Here is a 25,187-nt window from a genome sequence, read left to right as displayed (position 1 = left end):
TTTCCTTCACCGACACGTGATATTTAATTTCTTAAAATGCACACAACTAAAAAGTTGGAGGTGCATGCCCCGGACCGGATTCGACCCCACACCCTCCTGAATCGGAGGCAAACGCTCCACTAGGCTATCACGGCTCCATAATATAGCTTATATTACGCTGATAATGTAGCTTTCCATTGTTGAAAGATTTAAGTCATTTAGTTAAAATTGGTCCAGAAGTTTTGGAGCCTATTCGTAACAAATCAAATCTTACCTCTTTAAAAAATATTTTTTTTAAACATTTTATTTGTTTACAAAAGGAGAAAACAAACAATATAACAAACAAATAGAAAAAGGAGGCCTTATCGCTTCATAGCAATCCAAGCAACCTTAGGCTTAGGAAAATATTATTATCTAATAAATAGAGGTAAAGTTTTTGGTATTGTAGTCTCCAGATCTGCCGGACAGATTCTGAAAATTCTTTTATGAAAACGCGGGGCTACTAAAAAATATAATTTAGATAAGGAAGATCGATTAAGAGTAGGTATATAATTATAGTTATAGTATCTGTTTTGTAGAATGTATAGTACTCGTACAAATGCAGTTTGATTTAAACTTTGCTAATGCTATAAAGGAACCATATCGAGTGTGCAGTTATGCCGATCTCAAACTTTAACGTTCCTATGTAAACTATTAAGTTACCTATATTATATAGCATAAGCTAGGTTGCTTATAAGTCGGTAGCAAGACGGATTTAATAGTAACACGTTTTATGATATACTAGAAGTTCCGTATTAGAAACGGCCTTCACCCATCTGTTTAATATAATGGATGAAAACTGTTTTGTATGAAATTTGATTTAAAATATTTTTCATCCATCAAACAGATGGGTGAAGGTCTTTTCTAATACGAATCTTAGACTAATAGCAGTGATATTATGGCATTTTAAACACATTTTTTTTATTGAATTACCATGGGCTTACAAAATTGATATTTTCAATCTGAATTTATTGTAGAGTTTTTTTAGACCTGCTCACAGTTTTATGCTTTATTTATTAACACAATTATTTTGAAATCACAGACAAACACTTCAGTTTTATTTTTAGCCGATGCCCTGTGGTTTCAATCGCGTAGTTTCTGGTCCTGTGAGAATACGTAAATAAAATATAGCCTATGAGATTCACAATTAACGTGGCTTTCTAATTATAAAAAAATCATCAAAATCGGTAGTTCCAGAGATTACCCTACAATACCACAAACTTTACCTCTTTATAATAATATTATCGAAGTATTCATTCAATTGATGTATTGATATACCTAAGTACTCGTAAGCATCAATAGCTGCGCTGTTGAGGCGTTATGGGTGTGTTTTAATACAAAAGGGTGCCCTTTTCGCTCGGTGTAATGTGATAGGCGCCACTATGTCGCACCGAGACATGGCGCTCATAACTTTAATTTCAAGTTTTCGACCAATTATCATCACCATTATCTAATAATATTATTAACTGACGTTTTGAAAGTGCTTGTAAAGTAAGCCTAATTGAAATAACCTAAATGAACATTTTATTGTGGAGTCCCGCACCCGTGAACCCTGTGTGTAGGGTCAAAGGCGCCCTTGATAGTTAACCAACACTTCCCGCCCTCCACTCAAGTCACTCTCCCCGTCTACCCCAAGCAACCCATAAATAACTTCACATCAAGAAACGTGGACGGCTCGAACGCCACGAGTACACTGTAGCCGACCGCACGACGAGCGCCTTATATCGCAAATCGTTGCCGATTGTTACCCCTCTCTTACTCCCCACTCTTTATGGAAACCAGTCGCGCCACCTGATGTCATATCCGTCTCAGACTACTATTTCCTACCCTAGAATGATTTACAGACGATTTAAATCTTGAAATCCTATTATGAGCATCATGATATTATAAATGCCACTATAGTTAGTAGACTCGACCCAAAAGGCAGGTACGAGCTTATAGATTCCCAAATATTCTTCAATCGATGTCCTACAAATTTTGTTGTTGTGGATATTAAATACCGAAACCTTTTCTTGCCTTTGGGGATTCTTGAAAAATGTCTTTAACTTGAACCTTTTTTCCCTCTAGGGTCAAGGGTTCATACTTTGGTATACAATGGATATTTGGAACGCATAGGAATTTATCTCATGACTTATATTTAAGCACAGTCAGACTAACTATGTAATTCTCAAGTAATTTAAGTATCTTAAAGTAGTTGGTCAGCTCTGTGAGCAGTTTGTACTTTCTTCTTTTTTTTGTCAAAATAAAGGATTTTATTATTGTACGAGCTATAGAACATCGGCCATGATGCCTGGCCGTGGGTCATTCATATTTACATAAAATATCAAATGTCTTTGCAGACATTTAAATTTTAAAGGAGATGGTTCAAAATTGTATTGAGCCCAGGATCAGTCATTGTGCCCTGGCGGAAATAAAAGAACATGAAATTTTTAACTATTTCCGATTATAAAAATCTACGAATTTACTTTAATTCTTTCGAAATAATATTAACTCTCTCCCAAAAAATGCAAGGCTAATATGGCTAATAATGGCGGATTAATTACGTTTTCAACGCAGTAGTCGTTTTGACGTTTGCTGTCAATCGTCATGTCATAGTTGCTTTAGAGGCGCCATCTTGATATAACTCAAAATATTGGGTTTTAATATTATTTATTTCTTTTTATTTAGTTAGATTCATTCACTTATTTACATTTTAATAAAATCCTTGTATTTTTTAAATTTTAATGATACGGGGTACAAGTACAAGAGTGGATCTGAAATGGACCATCTCTTTTGGAACACAAAAAGTTAACGGGAAATGTTATAAAAAAAATCAGTTACGCCATTGAAAGTTGTGCTCGTTAAACCGCTCTGAGGTCTCATCCGACGAGCCCCCGAGCATAACAACCACTTCCTGGAAGCGAGGCGAATTGGCTGACTCTGGTTAGCTGTTAGCACGACAATATTCCTTTGTTAAACCCGTGCAACTTTCACAACGAAAACGACACTCATTCGCAACACTTTTTCATCTCTTTATATTACTTGTTTTTTTTTAATTTTATTAACCCCCAACGCAAGAGTGGTGTTATAAGTGTGACGTCGATATCTGTCTGTGACGTCGTAGCTCTCTAGCGTATAGACTGTTGCAATTATTTTAATTTGAAAGCCAGTTTACTTGCGGTAGTTTTTAGGTATGTTTGGTTAATTTGGTCCAGCAGAGTAAGAGTATCAGCTCTTTACCGAAATGATATAAGGCAACAAAAAGAGAGGTGTTATAAGTTTGATGTCGATGTCTGTCTGTCTTCGTGTCTGTCTGTCTATGGCATTGTAGTTTTCTAACGGATGGAGCCAGATTTGAAAGCCAGTAAGTAAATAATTTTCTTTGCTCCAGCTCACATATTGCAACACCATTTAAACTTTTTTGTTAGGATAGAAAGAATTTCTGGCACGAAAGTCGTTGTTAATTTCATGACCACCAGAGGAAATATTTTTTTTTTTACTTGTTTTAGAATAATTGGCGGACCGAATATATGCGTGATTGTCTTGGTTTATCGATCGTCAGTTCATACGATTAAGGATTGATCCTAGATTCTAATTTGTACTATGTAAATCTGTCCATTCAGCGGAGACCTAAAATGACCGATTTATATCCGTTAGGCTATTTATAAATGATAGTATTTTAGCAAAGCTTTTGTTTACATAAAGCATTGAAAAATAATTGAATCTCAAATAAACATTTCCTAGTACATTCAATGTATTTGTTTATAATATATGAATTCTTGTAACCGCTACCTTTTGTATAAATAACCATGGGGATTTAGCGATACCGCAGTGTATGTAAAATTATAAACGTTATCAAAATAGAAGCTTAATTAATTAAGCAGTGGCATTGTTTCATTTTGCTTAGTCTTAACATAATTAATTAAATGGAAACATAATATGAAGATGCTTTATAACAATTTTGGGCTACAGTGTTGGTTTCCTGACAATAATATGTGTGTGTGGTTAACCAATATAACAAACTAACTAATAAAACAATATTATACCCTTTATAATACAATTTAGTTTGAATTGACGCTATCCAAAACCAAGTGGATAAAATTAGTGGTTGTTTGCACGTGATTGATGCGGTTATCCGTTGGTTAAGACTTTAGAATGATTATAAATTCCATTAGGTACACATTTTGCAATGGTAACAAAATATGTTTACTGATTTTTTCCGAGGTACTAATACGAGTACCTAACTACATACATACTCGTAACTACACAATAGATCATATCAATAATATAGATTAAGAATAAGGGATTTCTTATGAAACTTAAAAAAAATCATCTATTGTTTCAAAATTTCCAAACATCAAAAACACAGTCCATTTTGTGACGTCACAATGTTACTGGATGTACTAAACGTCAAACTAATTTTGTTAACTAAGGATTTATTCAAATGCTCCGTTTGTAAGGGATTTGTTATAGTGACGTCATGAAATAGTTGAAATATAGTTAAAACTGAAATATAGTTACAAAATCTAGTAACAACAATTACGTAAATTAATATAATAATTAATAAAACAATACTCCATTATTTATTTAGTTTTGTTGAACAGTTTTTAAAATATTGAAAAACATAAGCCGCCATTTTTTTTAGTAATATTGAAAAATACTGATGCGACGCTTCGTATCGTACTGACTCGAGAATGTATTAGTTTTTGAATTTTGTATTTATCACGGGTACGACGTTTGTGTTCGATGCGCTCCATCTGCATATTATTGATTAATCTGTAAAAAATCGTGGGTTCGATGCCGCCCGCTTGGGATATTGTCGTAACCAGAATCGCTCGTGCTTGTAACAGAGTTTTCCGACTAATCGTATGGAAATATTAATGTTGGTAATATAGAAAGATATGGCACATATTAAAAATAAAACTTAGTTGTGGCATTTCTGATTAAAAAGTCTTTGTTGCAAGCTTTATAATAAGCTATTCCAAAACTTAGTTGGATCAAGTTATGTTCATGCAGATGGTATGCAAATCTTATAAGAAAATCGTTAGGAACATCGGAAGTACTGTATGCCATATTAAGAGAACAAGAGACGGAATTAAATGCTGCACTTACATTTAGGAGCCGTCAGCGCTAATATGCATAAGTGAATGCATTTTAGCAAAGGGGAAGTTACTCACTAAAATGTAGCAGTAATTACTTTAATCATTACTGTTATAATAGTCATACATTTATTTGTTTTACGTAAGTTACTAAAGCAAGTCAGAGCCGTGATGGCCCAGTGGATATGATCTCTGTCTCCGATTCCGGAGGGTGTAGGTTTGAATCCGGTCCGGGCCATGCACCTACAAGTTGTCAGTTGTGGTGCATTTTAGGAAATTAAACATCACGTGTCTCAAACGGTGAAGGAAAAACATCGTGAGTAAACCTGCATACCAGAGTATTTTCTTGATTCTCTGCGTGTGTGAAGCCAGCCAAACCGCATTGGGCCAGCGTAGTGATCTATTGGCCTAACCACTTTCATTCTGAGAGGAGAATCGAGCTCAGAAGTGAGCCGAATATGGGTTGATAATGACTAAAGGAAGTATTTTCTAGTTTTGATTATTTTGTGTGTCGCTGTCGTCATTTTGTGACGTCACTAACGCACTTGATGTACTAACACAAGTACAAACAAATTGTTAATTAATATTTTTATCAAAATCTTTGTCTGTAAGGGATTTGTTATAGTGAAGTCACGAAACAGTTGAAATATAGACCGTCATGGCCGACAGGCGTTTTCGCTCGTATTATCAAAAACATATTTTAAAACTAAAATTTTCATGTTTTCTATCTATACTATCGCCGCGTTGCAATGACTTGCGGTACGGACGGCTTCAGTGTGCCCGTGGCGTTCGAGCCGTCCACATCTCTTGTTGTGTGATTCTTTATGGGTTACTTGGGATAGGCGGAGAGAGTGACTTGAGTGGAAAAGGGGTTTGTTAACAGTCAAAGGCGCCTTTAAACCTACACACAACGCTCACAAGTGCGTGACTTCCAAATAGGAGGAGGTTCTACGTTCGGCTGTATGTATGTTTTTTGTAATCACTTTTGAGTCTGCTAAAATCTAGTAGAACGATAATTTAAGAACATTTAAAAAAATGTGTCAACTACCCTATTGTTAGATATAAAAAAAATTAGAGCAAAGTTTCCTCGTGTATGGTACCTTAAGGCTAGCGGAGTTACAAAAAAAGTTGGTATCTGCAGTTCTCTTTTTGAACTGTAAGCACTCGAAAATTCCAGCTTCATACTAATTGCACATGTTATGTCTCACTTCATTACACAATGCACATTTTTAACCTAAATTACGTTGTAGTATACTTTATTACAGTGCGCATACAGCCTTGTTATGTGCTTTTCGTTTTGCGTTTGCGGTTAGGTGTTCTTGAAATGCATTAAACAATTTCAGCGACAATTGTGTGGGCTTAATTTACTTCAAAATTAATGAAGTATAAATGTAATGTATGTGATTTTGGTTTTGCATTTAAAATTACTGACTTTTTGGTTTCTGATGCGTATTTTATTAACAAAGTAGCGCTTTACGACAATTTTGCCTAATGTTGCTCAATGCATTTTATTTAGCTAATACCTCTTTTACATGCCGTCATACCCCAGTGAATATGACCTCTGCCTCCAATTCCAGAGGACGTAGGTTCAAATCCGGTCCGGTGCATGCACCTCCAACTTTTCAGTTATGTGCATTTTAAGAAATTAAATATCACGTGTCTCAAACGGTTAAGGAAAAACATCGTGAGGAAATCGGCATACCTGAGAATTTTCTTAATTCTCTACGTGTGTGAAATCTGCCAATCCGCAATCCACCTAAACTCTCATTCTGAGAGAAGACTCGTGCGCAACAGTGAGCTGATAATGATGATGATGATAAATACTTCTTTCCGGTTTTAATCATCTTACTGCAACATTAAATAGTTTGGTGTTTTGTAAGCAGGTAGGTAGTCACGGCCGAAACCTACCAGTAGATCAGACTTGAGCTGATTAAGGATAAATAGATTGCAAAGTAAATACAATTAGACGAAAGAATTGATTACAGAGTGGTAGAGATTTAACCACTGTACCCGATCTATCAAAAAAACTATGTAATCAAAGTGAACCTATATAGTTTACCATATAAGATCTGGGTTTCATAGCTGCACCAAGTTGTTGGCATATTGTAAAGAACGAAAAGAGTATCTATGTACCTATTATTCATTCAACAACTTGACATTCATTAGAACTCAATTATATTCGTAAGATCAACAGCAAAGTTGTTGGTTCTCCGTGCCAGGATATAATGTATCTCCATTAAAAAATTCAGTTAAATCCTTTATAGTAGTTTTACTGTGAAAGAGTAAGGAACATCCATACAATTGACGGCCTCCGTGGCGCACTGGTATTCGCGGTGGATTTACAAAACGGAGGTCCTGGGTTCGATCCCCGGCTGGGCAGATTGAGATTTTCTTAATTGGTCCAGGTCTGGCTGGTGGGAGGCTTCGGCCGTGGCTAGTTACCACCCTACCGGCAAAGACGTACCGCCAAGCGATTTAGCGTTCCGGTACGATGCCGTGTAGAAACCGGAAGGTGTGTGGATTTTCATCCTCCTCCTAACAAGTTAATCCGCTTCTATCTTAGACTGCATCATCACTTACCATCCAGTGAGATTGTAGTCAAGGGCAAACTTATAAAAGAATAAAAAAAAGTAAGATTTTTTTGTTTTAGTCGATAAGTTCAAGGGAGTGCTTCACAAAAAGAATTCAAGCTTAAATGTTAGTATCTACAGAAGTCAGCAAAGAATGTGAGGTCCTTATCTTTTCAGTAAGACAAAAGAAAAGTTTATTTGGCGCGAGTCCAAGATAAATTGAATTACTTCCAAATCCCACAGGCTGTTCTACTGTCGACACCACTTATGGTATACGAGCAAACAATTTGTTTTATAAGAAATAAATAATTACTGGGATTGCTAAAAGTAATACAAGTGATACTAATAAATTAGTTTTATTATAAGAATATTGTTCAGTAATAAAATCAATTAAGGCGGAGGTATACGTCAATTCGGCGTCAATATGGGTACATTTGACGGCCGCGTGGCGCAGTGGGTAGTGACCCTGCTTTCTGCATCCACGGTCGTGGGTTCGATTCTCACAACTGGAAAATATTTGTGTGATGAGCATGGGTGTTTTCCAGTGTCTGTGTGTATTTATACATTATATAAGTATTTATATGTAGTATATAAATGTATATGAATATTATAATATCAACTATCTTAGTACTCATAACACAAGTTATTCCGTATGCTTACCTTGGGGCTAGATAGTGATGTGTATTGTTTAAGTATATTTATTTATTATTATTATTATTATTTTTCTTTGTAAACTTAATCAAAAAAAATATGAAAAAAATATATGTTGATCTACACAATATAATCCATGTCTTTGTGGTTTTCAACAATGATAATTTAATTAATAAAAAAATATCTAATATAAATTCGCAAATTAGCCTCTGTTTTTGTGGCTTGTATCGGTTATATTGAAACTATGACTCTTGAGTACTTTTTCGTTTCTTTATTCATATGTAAGAACACAAAACTAATGGATTAATGCTATTATTAATGTAAATAACGTTCTTAATAATTTATAATGATTTTATTTCATAATTAATACTATCAAAACGCCTGGGCAACCCCGCCTTGTGAAGTCAGTGCAGGACGAGACACCGCACTGAATGGACGGACGTATGAGTCTAAGAAGATGCGAGATATTTCACTATCCTGCTCATTCACTCAAGGTCGTTGACGTATATTTGCCTCATAAAATAATTTAATAAGTATGTATAGGTACAAATAAGTATATATATAGGTACAAATAAGTATATCCTACTAATTTTATAAACACGAAGGTTTGTATGGATGTAGGTTTTGCTCTTTGTTACTCTTTAATGCTGCAACTAGTGAACGAATTTGGCTGAAATTTAAAACAAAGACAGATATCCATAATACCTTGGATTAACACATAGGCCAGTGGATATGACCTCTGCCTCCGATTCCGGAGGGTGTAGGTTCGCATTCGGTCCCGGGCATGCACCTCCAACTTTTCAGTGTGCATTTTAAGAAATTAAATATCACGTGTCTCAAACGGTGAATGAAAACATCGTGAGTAAACCTGCATACCAGAGAATTTTCTTAATTCTCTGCGTGTGTGAAGTCTGCCAATCGGCATTGGGCCAGCGTGGTGGAAGGCCTAATCCCTCTCATTCTGAGAGGAGACTCGAGCTCAGCAGTGAGCCGAATATGGGTTGATAACGACGACGAACACATAGGCACATATTCTGAAAAATATCGGGATTCCTACGAGATTTCTGATAAACGCGAACGTAGTCGCGGGCGTCCGCTAGTTTTAAATTTAATGTGAACGGAATAAATTTTACAGTTAATTTGTATTTTTTTTTAATTTATGTCTTTTCATAGAACTTGTAATTTCGTAACAACTTCTACTACTCGTATCACAATAATAGGATCTCAAATTGTCTTTTCCCTGATTTGAGAAATTCAAAATGAGAAAATTGAGGTTTTCAATTTGGTTTTCTTTTCTTAGTTTCATATAGTCGATACCTATACTGTTTATTTTGCTGGCGAGCTGCCAAACATCGCAAGAAACTTTCAATAAGTCTTACAAGGTAAGCTTTAGAGAGCTTATTTGGTTTTCTTGATAGCACAAAATATAAATTATTTTATTGAACTCTTTTATTATTTAATTGTTTTTTATTTTATGTCTTCTTACTTGAAAAGAAACTTCTGATTTTGTTTAATTATGATTATGTTTTTTTTAATTATGATTATTATTTTTTTTCTTTTATTTGGTTTTCTTGATTGCACAAAATATAAATTATTTTATTGAACTCTTTTATTATTTAATTGTTTTTTATTTTATGTCTTCTTACTTGAAAAGAAACTTCTGATTTTGTTTAATTATGATTATGTTTTTTTTAATTATGATTATTATTTTTTTTCTTTTTTTTTATTCTTTACAAGTTAGCCCTTGACTGCAATCCCACCTGATGGTAAGTGATGATGCAATCTAAGATGGAAGCGGGCTTACTTATTAGGAGGAGGATGAAAATCCACACCCCTTTCGGTTTCTACACGGCATCGTACCGGAACGCTAAATCGCTTGGCGGTACGTCTTTGCCTTTGCCGAAGCCTCCCACCAGCCAGACCTGGACAAATTAAGAAAATCTCGATCTGCCCAGCTGGGGATCGAACCCAGGACCTCCGTTTTGTAAATCCACCGCGCGTGGTATGCGCGATGGATTTACAAAACGGAGGTCAACTAAATATATATATATTAATGTAAAACAGATTCAAACACACACACTTCTATATTTCTGATTGAATTATATTACTTGCATAACAACGAACAAAAAACTTGTATAAGTTATAGTATAAATAATTGGAAGTAAATCAGACTCCTAATGACAGTCACAACCCATCTTGGTACAAAATTCTCAGCAAAACAAATTAATCAAGCCCAAGCACAAGGTAGTTACCGTAAACCGTTAAGGGGTTCCCTTAATTGACCTTGGTCTTCATCATCAGATCCCTAATAACAGACACCACTCATCTAGGTAGAAAGTTCTCAGCAATACGAATTAATCAAGGCCAAACACGAGGTAGTTACTGTAAACTGTTAAGGAGTTCCCTTAATTGTCCTTGGTCTTCATCACCAAACCCCTAAATGACAGTCACAACCTATCTATGTGGAAAGGTAACTGCTGTAAATCGCCGAGGAGTTCCCTCGTCTGTTTTATGGCTCCATCATCAGATCGATTTTAAACCTTCATGAAATTGTAGTGCTTAAAAGTACTAAATGGAAAAGTTTACGAACACACTAGACACCCATATAATTTTTTAAAAGTTCCCCTCAATTTCTCCAGGATTGCATCATCAGATCTTGACATGATGGCAATGGGGCCAAATGGGGACTATACCGTTTCAAACAAAAAAGAATTTTTGAAATCGGTCCAAGCGTCTTTGAGTAATCGGTGTACATACATAAAAAAAAAAATACCGACCGAATTGAGAATCTCCTCCTTTTTGAAGTCGGTTAAAAAAGAATGAAATTCCTTTTTACATACAAAACCATGCCTTGGATTAACAAAAAGGATAAATTTACAGTGGCTAATTAAGTTCCTTGCAAAATAGAATCTCGCACGGAAAAAGGGTAAGCGAAAAGTAAGGGTCATAAAACCATAGTATTTCCGTAAAATATTACGCAGGTAAACATACCTTAATGAAAACCTTAATCGCTATAACCACTCTAAATGAACATTGTTTAATATTCATGTTGTTATGCTTGCATCTTAGGTCTTAGTTGCTCCAGTACTTAGGATTGCCTCGGTTAGGATAATTTGCTGTCTTCATTTATTATACTTGCATTCATTTTCATTAGGGTATGCAAACGTTTGCTCTAAAGCAAAACATCTGCATTGCGTCTGGAAAATTGAATTTATTTGCAAAGTAACAGGTACCCTGTATACTAACAGTACAAACTTAATTACTGTACAAGATCATACATTCAATATTCAAGATGATCAATAACTTAGAGATGGTAAAAAGTGACCCCAATCAATATGAAAAGCAATTGTCATTTCTGTATCTTTTGAGAGCTTCATAGTCAACAAGGAATTTTCATATTTTCGCTATGTCCGTCTGTCCATGTCTGCGGTATAGTTCAAAACTATTGGTACTAGAAAACTGTAATTTAGCATAAATTTGTACTTACATTAAGCAGAAAAAATTAAAACTTGAAAATTAGTCATCATCATCATAATCATCATCATCATCATCATCATCATCATCAACCCCTATAATCGTTGCTGAGCTCGAGTCTCCTCTCAGAATGAGAGGGGTTAGGCCAATTATAGTCCGCCACGCTGACCCGATGCGGATAGGCAGACTTCATACGCAAAATTGAGAAAATCTCTAGTATGCAGGTTTCCTCACAATGTTTGAGACACGATTTTATACTATTATACATAAATATTTACTTATTTATTAATTCATTTATTTGTTGAGAATACACACAGTATAATTATGCATTCGACCATTTCTGGCGTACAACAATTTAAAAAGACACTAATTAAATAGTGTCTACAATGTCAAGTTGTGTGTTTAGGAAGTATAAAAACTTTATATAAAATTATATTTAAACATACAATGTAAGTAAACACAAAATTGTGCATATATGTGCGATGTGTAACTAAATTCGGATCACTTTTGCAGTTTATTTTGTACATAAAATATCGTTATCTTAGTCCATGTTATGTTAGACGTAGTCGTTATTTGATAGCTTTGTGCCCTAGTATAGTTTCCTTTGATCCAATTTAGTTAATTACTGGGACGCAAAAAGGACGATCTGTCTCAGAACAAAAAACTGCCGGCACTCGACCCTACCGTCCATCTGTCCAAGGACCTACATCAAAATGTAAGCCGGAAATATATTTTTATAAATGTCATGTTGATGCTAAAATATGCAAATATATAAAGACATACTTATCTATATAAATAAAGTTGTTCGTAAATTTTCCTAATGGAATTCGTAATTCGAAATTTCCTTGATCTGGGTGGGTACTTTCGTCACCGATTTTGAGGGTATTCGAACAAACTGCTTCACCGTGCTCAAGCTGGGAGCGTCCGCCATTGTGCGTTCGTAGTCCGCCGCGACTCGTGGTACGCTTCCCGTTTATCTCGAGACGGGCGCCACACAAACCAAGTGAATGCCGTCACAATTTAAAATTAAGACTTTGTTGTAAATAAATTAATTAAACAAATAAAAAAACCCGACTGCATATAGTATAATAAAACTGAAAAGAAAAAAAACAAGCTCAGTCCAGAAGTGTAGAAAGCAATTAGAAAACAGTCGGGACCTTAGATATTGCATAGAATGATTTTCTTCTACATTATTTAATAGGTCCCGACTGTTTTCTAATTGCTTTCTAGACTTCTGGACTGAGTTTGTTTTTTTTTCTTTTCAGTTTTATTATACTTTATGCAGTCGGGTTTTTTCATTTGTTTAATTAATTTATTTATTTCACACTTTTTAGTTAAGATACATGGTTAATTTCGAATTTATTTATTAAGTTTATTACCAAGTACCTACGATAATTTATACGTCCAACCGAGGTTAAGCAAATATTCAAAAAATTCTACGGAACACTCGGAATCTCGGGCGAATCCGACTCGCACTTAGCCGATTTTTATAATCAATATATTTAATTTAGTCTATTTTATAACTTCACTCCACAAACCTGCTCGCACGTATAGTCATCCGCATCGCATATTTTGTATAGACAACTAATAAATAAAGTTTTTCTAATTGTAGTTTTTTTTAGAAAAAAAAAAAATTTTTTCACCTCGAGTCTATAGCGTCTCACAGTCGTCTTGTAATTTTTTTTTTAGTTTCACCTATCTAAGAACACTTGGGTTATTGAGACAAATCTAACGATATCCTAATTACGTAAATCCGTTCAGTGGTTTGAAAGATATGAGGTAATAAAGAATATTACATACATACATACATACAAACATACATACAAGATACGCGCGAAAAACATAACCCTTCTTGCAGTCGGGTAAAAAGACAATAAGGGTGTGTAACAAGGCCGCGGCCAAGTGTGTGTCACCGAACGCCGCGCGTATCGACGTGTTGGCGTGGAAGCTGGTCTCCAGCTGGGTGGATGAACATCATCGTGGTAGAAACCTACTCTAGCCACTGAATTACCACAATTTGAAAAAAAAAATCATTACACAAATACTGACAGCGGGTATGCCTTAGTCACTGCAACAAAATATCACTATTACGGATGACGCAATTGCACTAAAATAATGATCAAGATTGACCGTGTTCTTCATTCAAATCCTGTGGAAATTTAACAAAGGTTGTAACTAAATAAACTTGTTCATTCTAAAGTAGACTCTGTTATATTCAAAATAAGGTTTTAAGTCAATTGGGGAGTAGGCGTTTAGGCGCGGCGCGGCGCTCACGTGCAAGTTACCGTGACGTAAGTGGCGGCGCCGAAGCGTCGCGTAGAAAGCAAGGAGCTAGAGGAAATATGTTATACCCACAGCCCACCAATAATTAATTCGTTGGAATCTTCCCCGCAAAAGTCTTTGTATGATTGACTGTTTAATTATTTATTAAATTACTTGCTGTATTTATATATTATTCTGATATTTAAATGTTTTAAATTGTTAATAATATTGACTCCCCATGTTAGAATTGGAAATGTTGAACTAAATGTCGTGTAGAATCCGAAAAGCGTGTAGATTTTCATCCTTTGCCCTATGCCTAACAAGTTAGCCCGCTTCCATCTTAGATTGCATCATCACTTACCATCAGGTGTGATCGCAGTCAAGGGCTAACTTGTATTGAATAAAAAAAATATTGTCAAAGGTGAACAAGGCAATATACTCTAGTACAAGCGATGTAATAATAGTCAACAGTCAATAAAATATTTACCTACCCCTTTTTTGCGAGTCATAAAATATTTACCTACCCCTTTTTTGTGAGCCATAAATTTTTTTTTACAGCCAAGGTGAACTTTTATACACTGATTTCGAAATTCAAATACGTCAAAGGAATTCACGACATCAACAGGACGAGTTTGCAGTTTTAGAAAATCCGTTGCTTGCCGTTTGCATAAAGTGCGATATTATGATTTTTGCTATAGATACTTATTTTTTATTTATCATCATAGTTAGAGTTCCGTACCCAAAGGGTACAGGAGACTGTTAGTAAAGGTGGTAGCTCATTAGAGCCACCCGGGACCCGACCCGCACCGCCTCGTCTTGAGTGGTTAGCATTCTTTGTATGGATTGGTATGGGAATGCGCTCACTACATTAACCCCGTACTGTCACCGGATCGCCTCGCTCGCGAGGTGTCCACGCGCTGACTGCGATTGGAATACCCGATGATAGCTCGCTGACACACGTGCAGACCTAGGGCCAAACGCTGGTAGACTACTCGGAAATTTGTTGACCACGCTAGGTTTACTGGCCTATTCACTATTATGGTCTTTATTAGCAACCTATTAAAATAAACATCAAATCAAACAAAATGTCATTTACCTACTGTGTGATATTCACCAGGAAACACCGAATACAAATTTACATAGAACCTCAATTTCGTATATGTCAACTAGCATTCAAAGACGGTGAATAAGCCTGCAGACTCTATAGTCAAACGGTTGACTCAACATTCATCATTAACGCTATAATCTGTTGTCGCAAATAAAAAAAAAAACTGAAGCGCTCGTCGTTTTCTGGAAATTAATTTAGACGATAATGATGTTTGAACATAGTGATTATAAAAGCAATAGAAGCTCACAGATTGTTAAAGCTTCAGAGTTTCTTTATCAAGCTCTTGGCTCCGCTTGAGATCGGAGAGAGTGGAGCACCAAAGTGTTTTTAATTATAAAATGTTGGATGACATGTTTTAAACACTTATTTTTCATATAATTTTATAAAGTGTTTTTATTACGCTCGTTATTTTTAATATTAATTAATTTAAACCTGTTCCGTGGTCTTTCTAATTCATCACAAGTATCGGCAAATTGTATAGAGTATTAGACATAAATCAGGAAAGGAGATGGTCCAAAATTGTATGGAGCCCAGGTCCAGTCATTGTACCCTAGCGGAAATAAAATAAAGAATTTTTTTAACTATTTTTGATTATACAAATCTACGAATTTACTTTATTCTTTCGAAATAATATTAATTATCTCCCAAGAAATGCAACACTATGGGCAATAATGACGTTTTCAATGCAGTAATCAATTTGACGTTTGCTGTCAATCGTTATGTCATAGTTGCTTTAAGGGCGCCATTTTGATATACCTCAAAAACTTGGGTTTTAATTTTATTTATTTCTTTTTATTTAGTTACATTTATTCACTTTAATAAATTTTAATAAGATTTTTGTATTTTTTAAAATTTGAATGATACCGGGGTACAAGAGTGGACCTGAAATGGACCATCTCCTTTGTTAAGACGTCAGCTGTCAGCTGTCAATTGTCACTTGTCAGTCAACACAAGTAGGACCAAGAGCCTATTCTACTTCAAACGCTCAAAACGACTAGTCTGTGTTCTTCATATCATTACATTCTCATACGAGCAGTGAATCAAGCATCCCACCCATACAATCAATCGTGTCAAGTTGCCAGCTAATATTTAAAAGTCCCAGACCTGCAGCTACCTAAAGACGACATCTTTCCTGGTTTCTCCTACAAAACCCGACTAGTTTCGAATGCATACGGAGCCTTTAGTCATGAGCTAGTTCTTGCATCGCAGTACGATCCAAACTCAGTCAGTTTGGATTAGATTGGACTTAGTGACGTTTAGCCGTGTTTAATATTAAATTGATTTATATGAATTAACTTCTATTTTTTCTCCGTTAAAGAATTGTTACTGCTAAATAAATAACACAGAAATTTACGTGATTTCGGGTTCCGTTTTATTCGCACTTTGAATAGGGTATTGTCTACTTCGGTATTCCTTTTGATTGTGTATAGTAAATGGATGATTTGAAAGCTTTTACGTTGATAAGATAAAGGGTGCCTGAGGGACAACAAAAATTCTTTATTGTGTTTCGATAAACCAAATGATTTCTATTTATTTTATATGAATATGAATTCTTCTACTGCATTAGATGTTAAAAATTTTCGTTTGTGTAAATATTTTACCCGATAATTATCAACATTGTCAAAACTTTACTTTGCCGTGTATTTTATAACTGCAAAACAATTTGCAAATGGAGTCGTTTTTCGCTAAATGAGTTAGCAGAGCACTTTATACTTTACAATTCTCTCCGCTGGCTACAAAACCTACATTAATTAAGCGATTAAAACAAAATGAAATTAATCTAAAAGTTTGTTATTTTTCTGATAGCCCAGTGGATATGACCTCTGCCTCCGATTCCGGAGGGTATGGGTTCGAATCCGGTCCGGGGCATGCACCTCCAACTTTTCAGTTATGTGCATTTTAAGAAATTAAATATTACGTGTCTCAACCGGTGAAGGAATAACATCGTGAGGAAACCTGCAAACCAGAGAATATTCTTAAATCTCTGCGTGAAGTCTGCCAATCCGCATTGGGCCAGCGTGGTAAACTATTGGTCTAACCCCTCTCATTCTGGGAGGAGACCCGGATTCAGCAGTGAGCTGAATATGGGTTGATGAATGAGGTATAAATCGCCATATTCACAATAATATTCTAGTATGCTAGTTCGTAAATATGTATTGATATCTCAAATAAATTAAAATTTCATTGGTTTAGTGTCTAATCGATACATGATGCCATGTTTATGACAAAATTTTTAGAAAAAGCTTGATTATTTTGAATTGAAATAATTCAAATAGTGGTTATTTTTTTATAACTCCACCCTTGATTTAAAAATGAACAATGTCTTTGACTACTTGCAATAAGCTATGGCCTTTTTCATCAAAGCTCCTTCGGCAAGGTCGGCTAATCAGATATTAGCTATACATACGAGTAGGTACATTTAATTTTCAATTTAATTCCGCTTATTATTTCACATTTTATATTATAACATTTTCATTCTTAGCAAACCAGAAAAAACACTAGTTACTTTAAAAAAAACCAGTTATAAAAAATTTTCAAAAACATCAGATTAAATAAGTAATTTCGTATTCCATTCAGTATTTTTAGACATTTTAAAAACATTTTCTGTTGTACATTGTGTAGGAAACAAGCCCGGCACAATCTGGTGCTACTATAAAATCTGAAACAATTTCAATTTTAGCCCGGGAAGTGCGGGGACTACGTCAACGTCAATTTACTTTAAAATAAACTCGACATTTCCGCTTGCTCTTATATTTTTATAGAATAATTAATTTTCACGTCTTTTCCTGTTTAAAATAAAAAGATTACTTATATAATATTTTTTTATAACTAAGCTGTTTACTATGCTATCCGCGTGGATTAAGGGTTTAACCCAGACGAAAGTTTTAATAACCTCGTTATTAATACTAGTTAGGATATTCCATACAATTACTGTGATGGTGTGCTAACTTGTGCCCTATGTAGTCGAACTTTTAAGGCCAAAATAGGGTACATTAGTCACTGGAAAGCACACCAGAGAACTATACATCCGAGTTCCATACCCAGAAGCGTCGCTGTAGCCGAAATCGGCTTTGAGGCATCATTAGTTAGGAGGAGATTAGTTTAGAAAGTTGTTACTAATCACATGTTTTATATAATGATATGGGGCTAGTTACCACCCTACCGACAAAGACATACCGCCAAGCGATTTAGTGTTCCGGTACGACGTCGTGTAAAATCTTAAAGGGGTGTGGATTTTCCTCCTCCTAACAAGTTAGCCCGCTTCCAATTTAGATTGCATCATCACTTACCATCAGATGAGATTGTAATGAAGGACTAACTTCTAAAGAATAAAAAAAAACACAAACGAAATAATCCGTGATTTATTGCAAATTCTGATTAATTCTAAAAAGTTTGTCTGCCAAAATAACATGTAAACACTACCCAATACAAAACGTCGCCATATTATTTTAAAAGCGCAAAGACAGAAACTATTGGTTTTAAATTTCGTTAAGACCATCCATAGGGAATTCTAAAGGTAATCAGTTCTTAGCTGGGTAATTAAGATCGAAATGGACTCGATTGCATTTTGTAAGAAAACCAGCTGAGGTTTCATTACTACCAATTTTCTTTAGTGCAATGCGAATATCCAGAATTAAAACTTTTAATATCACTTTTACGACTACTCTCCTACGTGGGACATTTAGTAGAAATTTACGAGATACCAATTTTGATTACAGCTGCGACGTTATCCGCGAAAAATAATAATGTACCTACACGTAATTTATTTTTCTGGAAAAAAAAGTAGCCTATGTGTTAATTTATATTATTATCTATCTCCATTCCAAATTTCAGCTAATTCGGTCCAGTAGTCGCGGCATAATAGTAACAAACATCTATACAAACTTACGCGTTTATAATATTAGTAGAATTTTCTTTACGTTCGATTTCAATGAAATAAAGCCTGTTAGAAGCTTTGATTGTTATTTTTCTTGCATTTTAAAATCAGTCTAGTATTTTATGAAGGTTGTTTGATGAAAAATAAACACACCACATTTCAAAACTTAATTTTTTACACAAAGACATTTTCATATAAAAATAAAACCTTATATAGAAAATAGATATTTAAGTTGTACCTATACGTAATTTACCGTCGGCTCGAGACCGTTTTGTTTGGCAGTCCGAGCAAGAGGCCTATGTTCAGCAGTGGACGTCTATTGGCTGATAATGATGATGATGATGATGATGGTGATGATGATGATGATGATGATGATGATGATGAAGATGATGATGATTTAAGTTGTAATTTGTGTAATGTACAGAATTTATTATTTGTGCAATCAGAATCAACTAAAATATTTGACAGATTTTGAACTATGATATTTATAAAAATTTCAATTACCTATCTGCATGCTAATTTACTATCTTTGACCTATGCTGGTTAAGATATATGAAATTAAGATTCTATTTAACAAATGTCATCTAGTGCCTATCTTTTAGATCTTTTAGTAGGTAGATGACATTTAGAGAATTGATTTGATGTTTATTTCAATAGGTTGATAATAAAACCAAATTAGTGAATAGGCCAGCTGGTTTTGTACGATACAGTGCCAAATATTACTTACTAATTGTAGTATTTAGTTACACTAATTCAAAGGGCTACCAACGAAATATTCCGTGAGACATATTATTGTAGACACGTAACGATTTACATTGTCAAAGCATGTTGTAAAGGTACAGTCACATTCACTATTCCGTCTAGAGGGCATGAATATCAAATATAGGGTCATTCAACTCTTTACATGAAACGGCACATTGTCGTTTACATGCATGTTACGAATACGTTTACTTGGTAGTGCGTTTCGCAACAATACATATTGGCAACAATTGGTACGGCAACTTGTTTGACGTTGTTCATGAATTATTTATCTATGAAGTTGGTTGAAAATCGGGCTCATTTGGCTTGCGTGCAGCCACGCGTAGACCGTGTTACTAATTCTCTGTGATGAAGTATTTCGTTACTTTGTTTGTTCTGCGAAGGTATTACTCCACAACAAAGGATAATTTTCATAGTAGGTTATGAAGGTGTTATTTTTTTACCCGGTGGATAATTTCAATATTATACAATACAAACCGACGCCCCGCGGTTTCACCCGCTTAATTCTCGTTCTAGTGAGAATATGGAGATAAAATATAGATTATGATACTTACAAATGACGTGGCTTTCGAGTGGTAAAAGAATTTTTAAAATCGGTTCTGTAGATCGAGAGCACCCGAAAAACATTACTTCTTAATATTAGTGCACCTAGTTAAATAGTTACTTAATATACTTCGAGGTTTGGCTAAAAATTACTTTTTCCAATCCCTCGGGAAAAGTACTATTTCTTGGAGGGAAATAATTTTGTTCTTTCTGGAGTCTCTGATTTTCTTCCAAACATGGTCATTAGTTAAGTAATTATAGCGTAAAAATGTAATAAACAAATAACATATTTGTATCATTAGTTAAGGTTTGGGAGACCTGCATAGACCTTGATGTATAGGTTAGTAAAAGTGTAAAAAACAAAAAACATTTTTTTATCTTTTTATTTGTAGTTAAGGTTAGGGAGACGTGCATAGACCTTGATGTATAGGTTATGTCATAATCATCATCATCATCATCATCATCATATCAGCCGATGGACGTCCACTGCAGGACATAGGTCTTTTGTAGGGACTTCCATACATCACGACACTGAGCCACAAAAGTTATGTGCTCAAATCAAATTAAATTAAATCAAAATTGATTTATTACAATTAGGCTTAGTTTAGCACTTTTGAAACGTCAAGATAAGACATGATTTAATGGTGATAATTAAAGTCGAAAGCTTAAAAATCGCTTCCAAATGCGTTTCAGTCCGAGAAGAGCCCATAACAAACTTAGGTAAGGTTAATTTTTTTTTACTATACAGACTATCATCTAATCATCGGTACAGAGGAACATCATGCTTTAGCTACCTAAAAGCTCTGGTTGATTGAAGATTTCTAAATTGGCTTTGTTCTGGCATGATGTGCGCTTTGGCAGTAAGAGTAAGCTATCATCCTATCGGTAAAACCGTATAGCCAAGGGATTTAGCTTTCAGGTACGAAGCTTTGTAGGAACTAGTCGGGATATTTGCTAAATAAACCGTACTCGTCCTAAATTGGAAAGCTACCATACACTAGCGTTACTTAGCCGTAACATCAGGCGAGATCACAATCAAGTCTGCAGCCATAGTTTATATAGCGGACGCCCGCGACTTCGTCCGCTTGAAAAGCAATGTAAACTTTCAAGCCCCATTTTACCACTTTAGAGTTTGAATTTTATTGTAATTCGTATTTTTTTTATGATTTATGAACAAATTTTTAAAATTGTAACTCTAAAAATTAAGGACTTCCCATACAAACTTTCAACCCCTATTTCACCCCCTTCTTATTTTATTATGGTCTTAAACCTTGCCAAGTTTGATTTGAATTCATTTAGTAGTTTCAGGGTGATGCCCGAATAAAAAAAACACGGACAGACAGACAGACAGCTGTTTGTGATAGAGCATGTCTGTGGAAGTGTTATCGCCATGCTTATTTATATTACAAAGCAGCGTTGCTGTGTTCCGGTATGAAGGGCATGGTTGCCGGTTTAACCCGTTGGTTGGTTGACCAAAAAAATATTGGGCATTTTCAGCAGATAAGTACCTTGAACCATGTGACTTCACGGAAATGCGTATGCGTATGCGAAATTCGCGTTTACGTTAACGCGATAGTGACAGTATCAAACTGCCACTAGGCCCTCAGTTAGTTAACAAATACGAGTAGATATTGTCAATTAATTTGTAGTTTTAACACGTGACTTCATCGCATTATCAACGAAAATAAATTAAATAAATCAATCAATTGTATATTCAATTACTCAATCGACTTAACAATCCAATTGATGCGCATTCCGAACGTAAACATCAAATTAGTGTGGATCGGCAAACCTTGTGACCCTACGGATTAGTCTACGCGTATTGTAAATATGCTTCCACTAACAAAACAAACAGTAGACATAAAGGGTTCGCTCGTAAATGGGTTCCGTCCCCGGCGACAGGTGTATCGCATTAACCTCATGCCTCATACACTCAATAAATTTTGTTTTGAATTAATATTACCTGAACGTATGGAAAGTTTCTAGGGGTTAAATATATCAACGTGATAGCCCAGTGGACATTTTTTTTTATTCTTTACAAGTTAGCCCTTGATTATAAGGTCACCTGATGGTAAGTGATGATGCAGTCTAAGATGGAAGCGGGCTAACTTTGTTAAGAGGAGGATGAAAATCTACACCCCTTTCGGTTTCTACACGACATCGTATTGGAATGCTAAATCAAACACCAAAATATATATATGGATATGACCTCTGCCTTCGATTAAGAGGGTGTAGACTACAAATTCGGTCTGGGGCATGCACCTCTAACTTTTCGGTTATGTGTATTTTAAGGGATTAAATATCTATAACTGAGAAAAAACATCTTGGGGAAACCTGCTTACCTCAGAATTTAATTCTCTACGTGTGTATTCTGTACTTGTGAAGTCTGCCAATCCGGGTTTGGCCATTTGGAGAGGAGAATCGTGCTCAACAGTGAGCCGAATAAGGGTTGTTAATGATCGTTTGTCCAGTGGTTAATATAGATTAACCACTGGACAAACGACAAATGGTTTGGTCGTGATCGTCTCATCGAGATGAAGTTACTCACGAAAAATTAGCTTGATAGTAATTGGTTGTAATAAATGTTCTACGGATCCCGGACTATAACACTAACACATTCATTCTGTAGAAACTCGGAGTGGTGGGCTTAAGCTGCATAATTATCACCTTTCCCTTATGGAGAACTGGCCTTGTAGTAGGTCGTTAAAATAAGCTGATAATGAAGTGTGGATGTGTGTAAAAATATTATACTTGCTAGGTCTCCGAATAAAGCTCATAGTACACATATCAAATCGGAAAGGGATCACCACCGTATTAACTCGAGAAACTCCATGCATTTTGATTTTAATGATTTTTTTTCTTTTTGTTGTTGGTTTTTTAGTTTTTAATATTGTATAATTGTAATAACTAGTGCAAAGTAAAACCAACTGTAGTTTATGTTGCACTATGACTTAATTTCGTTGTAGAGTAATAAATAAATAGAAATAAAATAATTCTTAATGAAATTCTTAACGACGAGGCGATACGTGGAAGGAGTGAGAAGAGCTCGTTTCAGGGCGAGGCGATTACTTTACTATACTGGTCCGGTAATACTGGTGGTAACGATTCGAAAATTCAAAAATGTATGGCATTGACTTTTCACTATAGACAGGTCACGTGATCAAATTGTTGATGGGATCTGTCATCTGTCAGCGTTAGCATTTGTAAAAAAACAATGGACGTGCACATGATTACAGGCCTAGATTACTAATTAGTGTGCGTTGAAGTAACAAATTTGATACAAATAATACAGGAGTTTCTCGAGTTGATACGGTGCCGATCCTTTTCCGAGTTGATATGTGTGCTATGACCTTTTTACATTACGTAATTCTTTTCACGTGTCGATCGGAGCGTGTTGGCCGCGTGCGGCCGGCGTGAAGCTGAATTGATGGTTCACTCCATCGCCGGTGAAATGGTGCTTCAAAACGAACGACCTTCGGCCACGAGAACTTTACGCTTGATTAACTTTTACCTAGCAATATATCAAAGATTTCGACAAGGCGTGTTAATGGTACGCTGGAAAACAAGGAAAAGTCAGAAAAGCAGGAAAATTTAAGCTTTATTAGTATAGTATACTCTATTGTTTATGGTACCTTATACAATACAGTATACGTTGTAAAGCATTTGTTTCTATAAACATAAAACATAGAACAATAAAATAAAACAAAGTCGAGTTTGTTACATTGTTTACATACTAATTATGTAATGTTGTGAATTTATTATGAATTAAAATTTAATTATTAAAAATGTAAAAAAATATTAAATATTGATATGGTCACTATAAGATGTTGTTAGGTTAGCTAATTACGCAATAACTTGAGACAGAAGATTTCTTATTTACAGACTGAATAAAGTAGTCGAGTTGATATTACATGGAATAACTAAGTTGCGAGAATACCTATATTTTACAAGTGTTGTTTTTCATGGCATAGCTTTTTGTTTTCTTTTAGTTTTGTGTACTACTTTTCTTCCACGCAAAGAAACCATAAAACGTCGACGAGTTCGGTATCGACATAAAACCTTTTAAAATTGAAATGAAAACGTTATATAGTTTTAAGTATACCTATACCATAAAAATGTCGCAAAAATACTGCTCCGGGTGAGGATCGAACTCACGACCTTAAGATTATGAGACTTACGCGCTGCCTACTGCGCCACCGAAGCTTGCATATGATTACGGAAAATTTAGATGCCTAGTAAAAATGCTCTTGTCAGTAGAAGATAATAATAATAATAAAAACATTTATACAGCCAAAAAAACATAACATACATAACAAAAAAAAACATTAGAATTAATACTAACTTAATACTAAGGCTTCGGCTGAATGGGCGCTGCCTCAGCTCTATGCTACAGCTAAGTAACTGTAGCGGTGATTTTCAGGTGAGCTCACGGACTGATCGGGAAAGCGTTGCGTCGTTTATTGGTTCCAAATTTAAAATAGATAAATAATATACACATATCTATAGTAAGTAAAATTAGATTGGAGCGAAGGACGAACATTAATATTATATGCAAAAAAATAAATAAAAAATAAAATAAGATCACCAAACAGCTACAATAAGGACTAAAAATAAATAAAAAGAAAAACAACTGTCCTGCAAAATATTTGGATATTGTTTCTGTAGAACTATGAGATGTTCTTTAATTAATTTTATGTAAACAGTAAACGATTTAGCTAGTCTAATTGATGTTTTTATGATGTCTGCATGACTACCCTAAGAAGAAAATCAAGGACATGTCCTTTGCCTTGCTACTTGAAAATTTAAACCAGGCTAGTTGGCTACCATACACTTCACAAATAAAGCGA

General features: G+C 35.0%; 1 non-coding gene across 1 annotated transcript; it reads right to left on the bottom strand.

Moving 5' to 3' along the window:
• Positions 1-24,470: 24,470 nt before the first annotated feature.
• On the bottom strand, positions 24,471-24,543 carry Trnam-cau (transfer RNA methionine (anticodon CAU)). The gene has a single exon. It is a non-coding gene; the product is annotated as a tRNA-Met (tRNA).
• Positions 24,544-25,187: the final 644 nt, after the last annotated feature.

The sequence above is a fragment of the Bicyclus anynana genome, chromosome 17 (genome assembly GCF_947172395.1).
Source record: "Bicyclus anynana chromosome 17, ilBicAnyn1.1, whole genome shotgun sequence".
In the NCBI taxonomy this organism is placed as follows: domain Eukaryota; kingdom Metazoa; phylum Arthropoda; class Insecta; order Lepidoptera; family Nymphalidae; genus Bicyclus; species Bicyclus anynana.
This window is presented reverse-complemented; position numbering and strand designations above follow the sequence as displayed.